Genomic DNA, 16,577 nt, shown 5'->3' on the forward strand with positions numbered 1-16,577 from the left:
GAGTACGTTTCGTCCCCTCCTCCTACCCCGGCGGTGGGGCCGGCACACCGTTGTTCTCACTAACTTTGAGGCGCGAGACAGACCCACGCAGGAGGATCTGTCCCACGACCCAGCAGAAAACCAAAAGTGAGCGTGGACGCGCTGGACACAGCGGGCGGGGCGTGGGCGGGCCGAGAGCACCTCCCGGCAGGTCCCGGGAGCAGCACCGGGGCCAGGTCACCTGACTCCGGGAATTTGGGGCCGCACAGGGTGGGAGTGGCTAGCACCTCCCTCCCCGAGCCCACGGGACCCAGGTCGGGGGCCGGCGGCCACGTGGTGGTGCTGCGACTGCCCCCGCCCTAACGGCGGAGCCCGGGAGCCGAGCGCCCACTGACCCGGCGTCGGGAGGAGGAGGGACCCAGCGCAGGAAGCCGAGCAGGAAGCGAGCCCGGCGGCCGCGCTTTCCTGGGGAAGCGCCGGGCGGGACAGCCAGCGGGGCCGGGAGCCGAGGCTGCCGCTTGGATGGGGTGAGTGGCGGCGCCGAGGAGGCAGGCCGGGGTGCGGGTCTGGACTTGGTCCCCTTCTTTGTGTCTGGGGCTGCTGAGAGCCCCGGGAGCGGGGCGGGAGTTACGGTCTGGGCACACGGCTTTGGCCGCCCGCAGCCCGCGGAAGACAGTTTGCAGGGGAAGAGGGAACCGGGAGGATGGTGGGGGTCTGGCGGAAAGAGAGGACCGACCAAGTTAGGGAAGGGGGCTCGCCTCCTCCGGCGGTCTGGCGCGGGGCGTCCGCGGAGGGAGCGCGGCTGGCAATGAATGACCGGACCCGGGAGGACGGTGTGGCCGAGCCCCCGGGGCAGCCCGTCCCAGCTGCCTGCCCTGCCCGGCGTCCTGCTCCCCTTTGCCAGCTCTCGGACTCGACCCGCCTCTTGGCTGAACTTGGAAAAGCCGGAGACCGAGGTGCGAGCGGGAGACGCCGGGTGGCTCTGGCGACCCACAGCCCGCTATTGTTCCTTGAAGGACTCAAGGGAGCGGGTGAGCTGGCGGGAGGACGCGGGCCAGACCATCCCGGGCCTGCCACGGCCCCCTACCCCCATCCTCCGTGTCATTTCCCCCTCGCCGTAGCTCCCAGGGGGGCGGGAAGGAGGATGCTGGAGTTGGGGCACACTCCAGGCAGACCGGCCGCTATCCTTCGCGACCCGTCTAGCAGGGCGGGCATCCTTCTTTCAACTCATCAGTGCTGGCTTGGGCCAGTTTGTGTCCGCGATTTAGGTACTGCAGTTTAGAGCAGTTTTTCTGTTTGGATTTCGAATCTCGTGTTTTGGGGTGGGAGGTGGGTGGGTTAAGGCAACAGATTGGGGGGTGGGGTGGGATTAAAGAAGATGGAGCCCACTGTGACTTAAGAGGCGGGGGTGACCTCACAGAGGCCTGGGCTTTATATAAAGCCAGGCTTTCTTTTCCAAGAAGTCCAGTTCAGTGCAACTTACTCGCAGTTACCGAGTGTACAGATGCACCGACCTGCCGCTTCCCGTCACTCTGGGCTCACAGGTGATTTGAGTGCGATCCTTTTTAGGAAGAATAGTCGGAGCTGCCTGGGACCAGGAGACTCTGCTCATTGTCTGGGGTGTGAGATCTCAAGGATGTAAAGGCTGGCCTATGGAGGAACTTATTTTAATGTCAGTTAGTAGGATATAGTTAGCTCTTTTAGCGCTAACTTCTGTCTCCAATGGGTTTGAACATACTTGGAAAAAAACCCAGGGAGTTTGGACTTTGCTTTGTCCCAAGAGTGCTGGATCCTTGTTTACACGTATGACAGCAATTGTTTTGTTTTTGACCGGTGGGTTTAATTTTATCTTTTGTTATTGATAACATACTCTCGGGGTCTTTTCTTCCTTAGGCTTGTAAGGCAGCCAATTTTATCAGAAGATATCCAATTCTTGTTGAATACGGACTGGGAGAGACATCCTGTGCTGGGCTGTCAGTTTCAGCTCCAGTCTCAGAGATGCTTCATTAATGAGTTTATTGGTGTTTACATCCTTAGATTTGTTTTTATGACTTTAAAGGGCAGTGCAGGCGTTCATAGCACAGTTGAAAGGTCTTTGTACTGTTATTGTGAAGTTGTTTAAGAATGTATGCCCCAGTCACAGGGAATTCAGTGAGAAAGTAATGTAGTGGCCATACACATTTACTGTCCCTAGACTACCACTTCCTAAAGTATGTCAGTGGGAGGTGCAAAGGCCATCTCCCTTGTTTTTATTTGCTATGTATGTGTGTGTGTGTGTGTAAGAGGGGGAGAGTATGTATGTATGTATGTATGTATGTATGTATGTATGTATGCTTTCATGTGGGCATCACAACGTGCTTGTGGAGGTCTGAGGACAAGTTGCCAAGTCAGTTCTCTCCTGTTAAGTGGGTTTGGGGAACTGAACTCAGGCGGTCTGGCTTGGTAGAAAGCACCTTTACCTGCTGGGCAAGCCGGGCCCATTGCTTGTTTTCAATGTCACTGGCTGTCAAACTCAGGGCCTGTCAATATGCCAATGGGCTCTACCACAATGTTAGCCCCAACCCGACTGCCACCTATCTCAGTAGGTAAAGAAACTGAAATTTGGGATTAAAGACCTTGGAGTTAACAGGATGCAGTGAATTCTTGTCTTCCCTTCTCTTCCTTTCCTACCCCCCCCCCAGTCTTCCAAAATATAAACCCATGTGAAATATTTCAAAGGTAAATAAAAATTGAGCATAGTTAGGCATTCATCTTTCCACTACATTGGTTTAAGAGTTGCTAATGAATCCATCCTTCAAATTCCCTCCCTCAGATAAAAGTAAATTATAACAAATACTTTGTCTTTTCTTCTCTGCTTCTAGTCTCAAGTAAGAATGAATGTCCAGTTAGTATGTACGTGGTTTCCAAACATGTTTGATCTTTCTGTGTATTTGTAAAAATGCATGAGCATTTATGTACACAGTTTTATATTGATGGCATAATTCTCTATACAAATAACTTGCTTCTTTAATAATTTTTTTGAGGTCCATCTAGGTCTTTACTCTCATTGCTTGGCTTCTACAAGTATATGTGAACAATACAGTGTGCCCATCCCCTCGTCAAGTGAAAACTGGTTTCCAGGACTTCATGGGTAAAGGCACCCCTGTTTATTTACTTATTTTTTGTTTGTTTGTTTAGATTGTAGAGTGCTGTCCTGTAGCAGTTCACATCCCGAGACAAGTTTCTTTGTTCACAGATTCTCCCTTCAGCTAGTTTCTGAGACAGTGAGCCCTTGGAGGCCACATCGATTCATTCATTTCTCAGTGAATATTTAGGTACTGTCTCAGCCATCTGTCAGCTGAAAAAGTGAACAGTGATCTCCTTTAAATTCAGACATTTAGATTAAGTTAGTTGGCTGGATTGTTTTGTTTGGGTTTTCTTTTCTTTTTAAAATAAGAACAGTTCTTCATGATAGCACTGAGTTTTAGGATATTTGTGTTGGTTGTGTGATGTGGGATTACTCACTCAGTGTCCTCTTGCTCATTTCATTTGTAGGCCTAAGGGTTTAATTAATACAGCCATAGAAGCAGGATGCTGCTCTATGACAATGTGGTTGTGTTAATGATATAACTTGTCCTTAATGGTACCCAATTCCTCAAAGAAGAGCTAGGCATTTCAACACATTTCAGCACATCTTATTCCTTCAGACTCTGAAGCTCATTCTGGCCTCTGAGTCATTGTCTTTGCTGTTCCTTCTCCCTGGAGCTCCTCACTCTGACACGGGCTCTGGCCATTTCCCCTGAGGTGTTTGCTCAGACGCTCCCCACCCAGTATATCCTTCGACCTCTTCCCTGCTGTTTCCTGTGTGGCCCTTGCTACTTACCATATATGTTAATGGATGTTAGTACTGTCTTCCTAAACTAGAGTACAGGTCTATGAAGGCAAGAGTTTTGGGTCTTTTTTATTGTGGTTTTCTATGAAGAACAGTGTTGGCACATAGTAGTTACTCATATTGGGTAAATATGAATGATTATAAGGTGCTTTTTTTTTAAAAAAAAAAAAATCGAATCAGTGTTTAACTGTGCAGTCCTAGCTAGAACTGGTTATGTGGACTAGACCGGACTCTTACTCCTACCTCTGCCCAAGGTATAGAAAGAATTACAGGGACATGTGAATGAACCCGCCTATCAATATTATGCTTGTTTTCTTTTCCTACTTGGTATTTTTCTCCTCTGCTTTCTTCTTCTCCATATGTTGGATGTTCTGTAGTACCCTCGTGTCTTTTACAGGCTCTAACAAGATAAAAATTCTTATAAAGAATGCACTCTGTTTCACTGTGTAAGTTAGCCCACAAAATGTTTGACGTATTTTTCACCCACTTTCTTGCCTGAATCTAAATTCAAGGAAAAACGAGGAACATGATGCTTGCTTGCACAACTATCTCTTTTCATGGTAGTGTTGTCTTCCCAATGCTACTGATGTGAAAGGGGCTGACCTTTCCCTTCACACAGCATCTCTCTCCAACAGGTCTTCACAGTCCCCAGGAACACCAGACATAATGAATTTCTAAGAACAGAAAAGCATTGCTACGGAGAAGTATGCCCATCACCTTGACACACTCTTATCTGGAACGATTGTGGTATGGGCTATTTTTCATGGTGGTGGGAAAATGATGACCTTAATCTGAAGGTCTGAGAGCAGCCAGTGTGTAGCCAATGTGCAGCTAGGGACCTAAAAATACTGTAAGAACAGGCGCATCAGAAGGCCCTTAACTCTTGGTACAGACAACATTCACTGCACAGCACAGGCTTTATTTTGCTGGGAGCCAACTGAATTTTCTCTACCTTGGATGATGAGCATAGGAGTTGGCAGATGCTAGATATGCCAAAGGCCTTTGTGTGTTTTAAAGGAGGGGTGGGGAAAAGAGGCTAAATTGTTACATTTAAAGTATATATAGGTAAGTGATACTGACAGGCACCCTTAAAAAATGAGCAGAATGTTGAATTACAACCATTTTTGTCCTTGAAAATAAAATGACAGTGAGCTGATCAGTATGGTATGGTTTGAGCTAGTGTTGTCTAACCACAAGCAATGGATTATTTGATCATTAGTAAGATGTTAAATGAAGAGATTTCTTCTCTTTGGTTAATCCTTGCAGGCAATTCGACAAAAGTTAGAAAAGGATTTCTCACCACATTTCCCAGTTTATAGCTCCAGCCTTCTGTGGAAAATAACAAAAAATGAAACAAAACAAAAAACCTGACTTGCTGATGGATATCATAATTTAGCCCACATTTTTTACATTTATTTTTTTAATTTATTAAAATTTATTCACTTTGTATCCCAGCTGTAGCCCCCTTTCTTGTCCTCTCCCAATCCCAGCCTCCCTTCTTCTTTTCCTCCCATGCCCCTCCCCAGTCCACTGATAGGGGAGGTCCTCCTCTCCTTCCTTCTTACCCTAGCCTATCAGGTCTCATCAGGACTAGCTGCATTGTCTTCCTCTGTGGCCTGGTAAGGCTGCCCCCGCCCCGCTCAGGGGGAGGTGATCAAAGAGCCAGCCACTGAGTTCATGTCAGAGACAGTCCCTATCCCATTACTAGGGAACCTACTTGGAGACTGAGCTGCCATGATTAGCCCACATTTTTTTAAAGACATTGTTTGGGGCTGGAGAGATAATTCAGTGGTTAAGAGTGTAGTCTGCTCTTCCAGAGGACCCAATTTCAATTTCCAGCACCCACATGGCAGCTCACAACTCTTTGTAACTCCAGCTCCAGAGTATCTGGAGCCATCATAGAGACAATTGGCCGACCGCCAATGCATGTAGAAATACATAAATCTCTTTTTTTAATGTGGTTCTGACCTAAAAGCACATTTAAAACAACATCTTCACTGAAAATGTGCCTTTTTCTTCAGCTTTAAAATTCATGGAGTCTGATAGATGTCTACCGCAAGGTACATGATTAGTATTTACAAACTGTTACGTGTACAAGCATGTCATTAAGCCCCTAAGATGGAGAGCCATCTAGGGTAGAGATGAGTTTAAATGATAACCAGAAAATAGTGTAGGCTGCAGTGGAGCCTACAATGTAAGCTGAAGTGGAGAAGATGTGCAGGAAGTCCCCCTCCCCCATTCCAGAAGTCTGCACTTTGTGTCTCTCCTGCTCAGCCAGCTGTGTGTTGGTGACTCATGTCCTCTGGCTTTACCTGTGATCTGGTCTAATCCTTTCTGTAGTAAACGGACTCGCCTTAACATATAATTCCATGTCTGTTTGCCACCTGGACATGTTTATCATGATTAGTTCACCCTGTTATTAAGCAAGCAGTCTAAATATTTATTATTTATTTTATGTGTGTGAGTGTTTTGCCGGCATGTATATCTGTGCATCATATGCATGCAATGTCCCTAGAGGCCAGAAGAGGGCGTTGGATTCCCTAGAACTGGAGGTACAGGCAGTTTTGACATTTCCCCCGCCCCACCCCATGGGTGCCGGGAACCCAACTCTGGACCTCTGGAAACTCAGCAGGTGCACTTGACCACTGGGCCACCTTCCTAGCCCAGTTTCTTTTTTCTTAAATTTGTATTTGTAAATACCAATGGTCATAATCATGTAAGCCCACGGAAGCAGTGTGCGCACCACATCAGTCTTCTTTACCGTCAAAGCCCAATGAAAGAACACTTACACTTCAGGATTGCTATCTTGTTATAAATGAGAACAAAATCATCCCATCAGCCTTGAATTTGCAACTCTCTTGCCACAGCCTTGGAGTGTTGAGATTGTACAACTGTCCCCAGCCCTGTTTTTTTTTCTTTATGATTTCTAGATGAATTCACTTTGCTTAATCAAGAATTTTTGCTTCATTCTTAAAGCTCTATCTTCCCTCCTCCCCCTTTTTTAAACTTCCACTGCATCTTTCCAGTTGCTGTTGCTGGCTCAAGTACTAGAACTTAGCCAGGAAAAAAAGCTCTGGCAGAGCTGGCTGGAAGAGTGAAAGGATCAAGAAAAGTTCCTTTTACACTTGGGCAGCAAGGACCTCTTTTCCTCCAAAAGGAATCCGTTCTTCAAAGAAGACCTTGTTGCAGTAATCCTGGAATATTTTGGCACTGTCAAAGGGCACATCAGATTCACATCAGATGCGGGGCTTGGACCATTTTTCCATGGAGGAAATTGGCTTATTTCCAATGATGCTATATGCTCAAAAATGTTTTCTAAATCAGTTTTAAGAGGTTTGTGGGACTTTTGTATTCTAAAGCAACTTCTGAACCTCCTTGGAATACTCAGGTCTTTGAGAAGCCAAAAATCTATGGAACGGACCTGGAAACCCTTATTGCGTGTATGCTGCTTCTCAAGGGAGTCTGTTCACTTTCATGTGCCTCCACCCCTCAGAAAGGATTGATAATGTGTCGTGCATGCCAAGAAGAACTAATTGTGGGCTTTCTAACCACACTTGGGAAATGCAGTCACTGGTTGCCACACTAGCCAGTCCATGCATGATCAACCATGTTTTAGAACTAGTTCCACTGCCTGTAGTGTGATACTATTAGAAGAAATAGAATGTGGCTCTGGGGTCTGGTGAGATGGCTCAGAGAGTGGAGGCGCTTGCTGCCAAGCCTGAGGATCTGCTGAAAGGAGAAAAAATACCCAAGTCATCTTCTGGCCTGCACATGCATTCTATGACGTGTCCCTCCCGTTCCCTCCAGAAAGTTTTTTAAAAAAATCATTGCAAAGAAGCAAAGTGCTTGTTCTGTGGTATGACTCTTTCCTTAAGGCTTGAAGATCTCTAAAAATTGAGCTTCAGTTTCTTATCCGAGGGTAACATGCTTGGTCTGGAATTGGGCCTGTGTTGTTGTCACCTGTTCACCACAAGGCAGCTCCTTGTTTTCCCTCTGAGGGGGCAAGGTGGACAGGCCTTGTCTGACAACACTTAGCCCATTGCAGGAACATCCCAACTTGGTTTCTTCCTCCCTCTTTCCCTCTTCTCCCCCTTCCTCCCCTCCTCCAGCTAGTCCTGGCCTCCTTGACAGAGGGGGCTGTCTCAGAAAACCCTGTGGAATACAGAAAACCCTGTCAAATGCATATCTCCTCACTGGCGAGCTAGCTCTCGGGGCTGCTCTTGCAGAGGAAAACCTCTTCCGGTGAGACCTCCACACCCAGGGGGAAGACACTGCCATTGTGAGCCTCACTCTATAGAGGTGTGCCATGGTGACATCTCAAACCACCACTTTCCAAAAATGCACCACAGCAGAGCCTGGCCCATATGTAACATTATGTGCTTTCAGCACAACAGGTAGTTGAGCTGAACACCTGCTCTGTGGCAGACACCTTGCTGCTGGGCTGTCAGTGAACAAGGTCAAGGCTGGTCTTATTCTGACCTAGGAGTGTGGTGGGATTTCTCATAAGTGGCAAAGATTGACGGGAGAGTTGAATGTTTCAAGGTTCCTGAGTGACAAGCCCTGCCCTCATGGACTCAGTATTTCAGGGTTCGACATGTTTGCAGTCTGATACCATCTCTGGTAGCTTGTTGGTGGCTGGGCTGAGGTAGTGGGGAGAACTCATTTTGTGGAGGATGCTGAGACCCAGGGAAATGAAAATAACTACCTGGGCAGTATGTGGCAGAACTAGACATGACTGTAGGCCTGACTGCTCACAGCAGTGGGCTCCTAAACATACATTGTGTGTTTGTGTGTGCGCCTATCTGTCTGTCTGTCTCCTAACCACAGATTGTGACTTGGGAGACCTGTGTAAAGATAATTAGTATTGTGACAAACACAGACTTGTTTAAACCTGGACAAGCCACTTTAAAGAATACATGAACACTGAGAGTCTCAGGTGAGGCAAATACTGGTCACGAAGGATGGAAATGATATGGAACCCAAGCACTTAGCAGCCTGCTGTCTGAGAGGGAAGAGCATAAAACGCTCACACACTGTCAGGGAATTAACAGCTTCTGTTCGGAGGCTCAATTTGACAGGAATGTTCAAGTGATCTGAACATCTCCTCCCATGAAAGTTGACACAGTGATGATTGAACACTTCTCAAAAAACAAAACAAAACAAAACAAAACAAAACAACAACAACAACAAAAACGAAGGTGTGCTGCTGTGGTGCTGAGAGAGGCAGACAAAGCATGGTAGCCCCCTCTGAGCCACCAGTGGACAGACACAAGGAAATTAAAATGTGGCTCTTCCACCGGCAGGCCAGGGCCCCAGGAGGGGCTCAATGAACATAAGCCTTGTCTGCTGGAAGGTTTTAACACTGGACACAGGGCTGAGCAGTCATTTTTCTCAGTCGAAAAATCTTTAGGCTTCCACAGGCATCTTGGGTTTTGAAGCATCAAGTTGCTTCAGATGCTCTCAGGATCTCTTTGAACTTTTGTTTAGAGATATAAGCAAATCCTTGGATTTTTCTTAGTGGGGCTAGTAGCATTTTTCTCTTGAAATTTTTACCTTTCCCCTGTCATGAACTTCTTTCATTGTTATTAGAGTGGAAGAAAAATGCTGTTCAGTGTAGGATAGACACTATGGCCCATATCAACATTGCTACAGTGTAGGATTGTTTTAGAGTTGTTTTAAAAACTCAACTTTGAATCCACCTTATGTGCATGTATAGTCAGTGTTCTTGATGGATTCTCCTTTAGATGTCATGCAACTTTATTCAGTGTTTGAGTGCAGTTTTACCTTTTCTTTCATTCTTCTAGTCTCTAAGCCAGCCAGAGGCACAGTCCGAGGAACCCCTCCGAATGACATCTAGCTAAAGCTTGTGTGGGGCTAGTCCACCGATGGCAGTAGCTTGCTTTCTTCCTCTGTCCTAATGCCACCCCTGATTACTCTTTAGTGCATACCCCCCCCCCGAGAACAAAGGACATTTGAGTCACCTAATAGGCAAAGTGAGTTTCTGTGTCCATGGTGTGGTGAAAGAAAAAGAAGGAGCAGCTCCTACAATCTTGTCACCTCTGCCTCGGGCCAAGGTGGACACCTGCAGCCTGTGGGCACTTGAGTGTGTGGCTGCAGGGCAGATGTCTCCAGCCCTCCCCTGCCATGCCCCTTGTCTTGTTAAGCAGCTTTTTCTAGAAATGCCCTTTAAAAAAATAGTATCACTGCCTTTCATTATCCTGAAGAATTAACAATCTTACGGCATTAAGAAACTAAACAGGTTTTGGTGAGAATTGTACAAGGCAATATAATTTCTTCAGGCACAGAAATGTCCTAACAATGGAAGCATCAAAGTATTAGGGGTTGTTGCCAGGAACATGGAAGCCTCCACTCCAGCTGTGACTGCCATCCTACCTGAGTTATGAAAAGGGCCACTCCACTTCTCTATCTTTATATTTTCTTGGATACTCACGTGCTATCCTCAGCAAAGCTAAGTGGAGAAGGAGTTGAGTTGGTGTCTCAATAAACTTGTTGTTTAAGTATGAGAGGCAGGGGTGTGGGAAGGAGGGAGCAGCTAGAGGGAGTGCCCTTCACAAGCTCCTAAGAGGGAGCTCTCTCCTACCAGCAGCTATTCTAGAGTTGTTCCACCTTTCAAGGAAACTCACTTATTAGTATTAATTATTATCATTTTAAGTGCTAAGAAGGTGGATCTAGTCAAGCTTTATTTTTGTCTAAATATGTAACCCGGAGTCATGTTGGGTGCAGAATTTAGACTTTATTGTCGTTAATAAACTTTGCTACTTTGGCCAGTTAAAAGTTTTTATCCTATAGTTTTTCTGATTTGGTAGCTGAAAATGATAACACCATTTAATTCAGAAGTGGTTGCATTAAATAAGGTAGTTCTCACGTGTAATGCAATTTTAAAAGGGAAAAAAAATCAAGCAATCATTTAAATCCCAGTTACCCAAACTGTAGCTCATGATCCCACATCAGCTGAATATAAGGATTGTGGAAAATGTGGCAGCGGTGAAGGGGTTCTGAATGCACAGTGACCAAAAATTAGTTTAAAGGCAACCCAAAATGACTCTAGGTATCCTGGGCAACGCTTATCCATGATGCACTGCATGAATTCACAGTAGCCTTGGTTTTGGACACTGCACAGGGTTTTGCAGTGTGCATTCCCTGAGATGCCACCCAGTGCCATTGCTCACTGCTTGAAACGGCTCGGCTCAGACTCTACATGTTAACTGCAGTGTTAGATTGTACATGCAAACGCTTGTGCTCTCACAGAAACACGCTGGCTTAATCACCCAAAAAAAAAAAAAAAAAAAAAAAAAAGCACCTATCAAGTCAGTATACCTTTGTACTTTGTATTATCTTGTAGGAGAAAGTTTGGTTTTAAAAATGAACCAGTTGTCGTTTTATTTGAGTTTGAGTTTGATTTGCAGAAAATCACACAGAGTGAGTTTGGCCTGGGCTTAGGACAGGGTTTCCAGCATTTCTGAAGTGACTCTAAACACGTTGCTGCCATCTTGTGCTGTGTGTTTGTGTAAGGTGATGCACTCAGCGTGTGGCAGTTATAAAATTGAAATTATCAATCAACTCTAAGTACAGTTGACGATCCTCTGGGCCCTGCAGCATCAAATGTTTGGCCAAGATACAGTCCTTCATGTAAACCAGAGTAAGCACACCTGTCTCATTAGTATGCAAGATTGTTTCTTCATCAACAAGTGGTGAAATTATATGAATATATAAGAAGTTAAAAAAATTAATTTCCTTATGACTTGTCAGTGTATTCCTATTCTGTTATTAGGGCCACAAAAGTTTTTCTGGTGAAAAGCTGGGCAGTAGTGGGGCATGCCTTTATTTAATCCCGTCACTTGGGAGGCAGAGGAAGGTGGATCTCTGAGTTCGAGGCCAGCCTGCTCCACAGAGTGAGTTCCAGGACAGCCAGGCTACACAGAGAAACCCTGTCTCCAAAAACCAAACCAAACAAACAAAAAACCCCAAAAAACAAAACGGACAAACAACAATGAAAAAAGAAAAAAAAAAAAAGAAAAGGGTTGCAGATGTACAAAGTTGAAGAAGCCCTGATTTAGGTAGATGACACTTATTTTGGTTGCAATAGCATGTTCTAGCTTGCTGCCAACCTCTTAAAGAACTGTGGGTCTATTGACAGAAAATGTCATTAGTAACCTTTGGCAGTAAATAAGGCTTGTCCCGTAGGTTAATGCGATGCAGCATAGTTCCAAGGTTTTTTCTTTTTCTTTTTACTAATCCATGACATGGTTATATAATTTGAACAATGTGAAAACCACTGATTTTTAAGTTCCTCGGAGAACTTGCCTTGCTTCAACCACCTTGTAAACATGGCAGTAAAGTCCTGCTTAAGTCAACCGTGGTGGCACTCAGAACGAAGTGGATGCAGTTACATTCCGTGTTGAAGGCTTTGGAAAACTATCCTCCTGTCCAGCTCCTAAGAGATAAAACTAGAGACATAGTCTTTGAATAGTACAGTATTGGGAGTAACACTGAACCTGCGCAGACCGGATGTCTGTCAGTCTTAAGTAGAACAAAATTGTTAGTTTTTCCTTCAGCCTGTGTCTGTGGAAGCCTTTTAAACTACAGCTTTACCTCTAACTTGCAGTATTTAGTAAATTAGTAAAATTAAGATACTGAGGTAATGTTAAAGCTGATAGCATGTCCATTTAAAATTTTTTTTATCTTGCTCCATTAATAATAAAGTGAAATGCTTTTGTACATAGTCACTGCATAGGAAAAATGTGAATTGTCATCAACAGAGATTCATGTCCCAAGTAGAGACTATATGTGCAATTTTAAGATTCTTAGTATCCACAACATGGAAGGGATAAAATGGATAATCCATTCAAATGCTTCCATTTCGAATATGTAACTAACATAACATGTATTAGTGATAACAGGTGAACATTTCTTTTTCCGCAAAACCCTTGTGTTCCCCCGTTTACAGCGTACCGAGGTTTACACCAGTTACATCTCAAATGTTCCGTAGTAATCTGTGGCAAGTGGCAGCCTTGGCTAAGTAAGACACCTTCGCCTAGGTGTGGTAGCTAGGGGCCGGGGATGTGGCTCAGTAGTAGAACTTTTACTTAGAATGCATGTGGACAGTCCTAGTTGTGTCTACGGGGCACAAAAGAAAAAAGGCACCATGTGCTGTTTCCTGCATTCCAGGAACGCTCATGCTTGCCTGGGGCACTCAGCCAGGAGACCAAAGAGTTGCAGTACATTCGTTCAGTCTGTCTGACTAAGCTTCTTCCCCAGTCATGTTGGGTTTTCACCTCTGCTTCGGTTACTCCTGTGCGGTAGCTACATGGCGTAACAGGTATAACAGATGAGTTCTGCCTGTGCAAATCTGTATTCCTTTTTTTGTGCAAGTGCATCAGTCACATGGATTTTTTTATTTTAGCAGTAAGGCTGGTTTTGTAAGTGGCAGCTTTGTGATCCACCTATCTGCATGAGCTGTGCCTGTCCATGGTAGTTCAGTACATAAAATCTGAGTGTGACATCGGAGACTTCTCATTTCTGTATGTCCACTTAAATAGCAAGGCCCTGAGTAGCCATGTAAACCTCGTCGCATCAAGTACAAGGTATGTAGGTCTGTGGCCGTGTAAATTGGGAGGACATTCAATCTTAGTTCCTTTACGGAAGTGTTCTATAGCCTTCATATCAGAAGCTCTTTGCCTTTTACGGTGGAGCAGCAAGTACTGCTGCTCCGGGAGGCTGGCATGAGAGTTGTCTGAATGTGGTGTTCAAATGCCCAGGCATGAGAGTTGGGGCAGCAGAAATCAAACCTGGGATTATTCACCCACTCCCATTCTCCTGCTCCCAGTTTTTGTCGTTCACAGGGATAACTTCTAACACGCATGTGTCCCTTGTTCTGACATGCACTTAACACACCCCACGACTGGGTAAAGACGAGTCATGGGCCGAATGGAGCTGCTGTGATCACTGTAAGTGACATTGCCAACACTGCCGCTCGTGGAAGGCCCGAGACTGGTGAAATACACGGTTAGCCAACTTTTAGAAACAAAATATGTTTTTAAGACTACAGCGGGATATTAAATATAACCGTGAGTAGAGCTGTCTTCTCGCTCACTGTGGAGAGTTCTCACAGCCGACGCCTTCACACATGGACCTCCTTTTTATGTTCTGCCTTTGATCTCTTTAGAAACAGCTTTACTGAGGAGTTATTTATATCCTGTCATGACTGACTTCACCAATTTTGGTGTACAAGTCAGTGACTTAATAAATCGACAAAGATGTGTGATCCCGGCCATTTGCAATCACTCCCATTACCAGTCATCCGCAGACAACCACTAATCCACTTTTGTCTTTAAATTGTCTTTCTCAGACATGTCATAGACGTAGCTCGTGTGTCGTGTGGTCTTAAGTGTCTGCCTTAGTATTAGTATCCTGCTTCTGGGCCTCACCCATGCTGGATCCTGGCAGGCAGCTGTGCCCACCATTGTACTAGTACATCACCAGATTGGCACCGTGGGAGGCAGCTGTGCTCCGTACCATGCTGCCAGCACAGCCCCGTACTGTACCATGGGGTAGATACAGCACATTCCAGTTCCCTGCAGGCAGCCCTCTACCACATAGAAATGTCACACTCTGTTTACTGGAGTTTTACTCCCGAGCAATTACGAATGTGTCTATAAATATCGATGTACAAGTCTATGTGTGGATATATGTATTCTTTTCTCTTAGATACATACAAATAGAATTGCTAAGTCAAATGATAAGCTTATATTTAACTTTTTGTTTGTCGTGGTTTTGGGTTTTCTGAGACAAGGTTTCCCTGTGTAGCCTTGGCTATCCTGGAATTGCTTTGTAGATCAGGCTGGCCTCAGACTTGCCAAGATCTGCCTGTCTCTGCCTCCCCGAGTGATGGGATATGTTTGACTTTTAAGGCATCTGCCAGACTGCTTTCCACAATAACTATATATTTTCACTTCTTTCTTTCTCACTACTGGTATGATCATACCCAAAAATAGTAATTTATTTTTGAGTCAGAGCCTTACTAGGGAGTCTCAGTTGGTTTTGAACTCCTGACCCTCCTGCGTTAGCTTTCTTGATGCTAGGATTCTGGTGTGTTCTTTCATACCCAGTAGACCTATTTTTTTTTTTTAAACTTGAATAACAGTTAAGGAGTGGATCCCGGAAGAAGGAGCTAAGGAGCCCTTGATTAAGGGTTAGGTATTAGGCCTATGTAGGCATTTTCTTCCTTAAGTGGGGAACATGGCACGTGCTTAGAAGGTGATCCTGAAGTGAGTATCAAGTGATAGGCAGTCTATTGAGAACATTTGAGAGACTGGAAAACTAGCGTACATGTAAGGCATTGGTTCTCAACCTGTGGGTCATGACCCCTTTTGGCACACCTGTCTCCAAAAATATTTACATTATGATTCACAGCAGTAGCAAAATTACAGTATGGAGAAGCAATGAAAATAATGTTATGGTTGGCGGTCACCACAACACAAGGAGCTGTATTAAAGGGTCAAAGCATTAGGAAGGTTGAAAACCACTGCCTTGAGGGTTAGTGGCATCATGTTTCTTAGTCCGAGAAAGATTTGCATCGCCGAGATAGCTTGTTTTGTTAAGGCTGAGGTTTTGAAATCGGATGGACTTAGGGCAGGAGCTAACCATGGGACTTCTTGGTCTGCTCACTCCAGCATGAGTAGCAGGTTTGAGAGGTGGGAAAGCAATGTTGCCAGAGCCACGGGCAGTTTCACAGCAGTGCCTAAGGCTCTGGCTGTCTCGTGGACTGACATCAGTCCTGGTAGATGTCAGAATTTATACCCAAAGAAGAAAGATATATTTGCTTCTCAAGAAAAATGCCATCTCCTGGATAACTGCACGTTGTGAATATAAGATTAATGTTCTTAGGAAAGTTTTAGTGCATGCCTGTTTGGATGTAATATCACAGTGACATTTATGACCCTAAAAGAATGTGCTCATTTATTTTCTTTGAAGAAAAAAAAATGAGCTATTACACTATCTTAGCAAGATCTTATCGCCAGAAAGAAAATCTTTTAGAAATTATTTAAAACATTTAAAAATGCTAGCTGATCCACTTTATGGAATGCAGTAAGATATTCTGGTGTATGTTTTCACTGTGAATGACAGAATCAGTTATTAGCATATTCATGAACTTAAACATTTCTTAACACATTAATATTTTTTAAAGCCTGTACTTTTAGTTCAATCATAAATGATATAGCATATATGAAAGCACCCAGCCAATGCTCAGGAAATTTTTCTCATTTACATATTTACATATATCTATCTGATTTGAAGAATTAACAAGATTTATGAAATATAATCATAAAACTAATTTATGTTCTGCTCAACTGTCTGAAAGGGTATGTTTTGTATCTTCACTTTTCTGATTTTTATTGATTTTAAAAAGTTCCATCCTCTGTTTCAATGGTTAAATACTCTACTCTGAATTCCAAACTTAGAATGCCTGATTCCTTGTTTTTTGTTTTTCTTTCTTTTTTTTTTTTTAGACATTCTACCACTGAATCTTATCTCCAGCCTAGAATGTCCAATTTCAGAAAATTAGAAAAAAGATAAAATGGAATTTAAAGTTAAATCATTTTCCATTTTCTTTCTGTACTTCTCCCACCTCCTCCATCTTCCTGTCATGGTTTATGAGTTGTTAAGAGTCCTGCTTTGAACAGGGTAGTGGTGCTGCAGGTCTTTA

At 44.4% G+C, this 16,577-nt stretch overlaps 1 protein-coding gene across 3 annotated transcripts in view; it reads left to right on the forward strand.

Moving 5' to 3' along the window:
* The first annotated feature begins 277 nt into the window (after positions 1-277).
* The window catches only part of Rai14 (retinoic acid induced 14), a 147,579-nt gene continuing 131,279 nt past the window's right edge, over positions 278-16,577 (forward strand). For 2 of the 3 annotated variants that reach the window (XM_055601023.1, XM_055601025.1), the window contains exon 1: positions 278-506. The gene's annotated coding sequence lies outside the window, so the exon portion shown is untranslated. Of the gene's footprint in view, positions 507-4,547; positions 4,598-16,577 lie in introns of those variants that run through there. The other variant, XM_055601024.1, reaches the window with a different exon arrangement.

Source organism: Psammomys obesus, unplaced genomic scaffold, assembly GCF_907164565.1.
Source record: "Psammomys obesus unplaced genomic scaffold, mPsaObe1.curated_primary_1811, whole genome shotgun sequence".
In the NCBI taxonomy this organism is placed as follows: domain Eukaryota; kingdom Metazoa; phylum Chordata; class Mammalia; order Rodentia; family Muridae; genus Psammomys; species Psammomys obesus.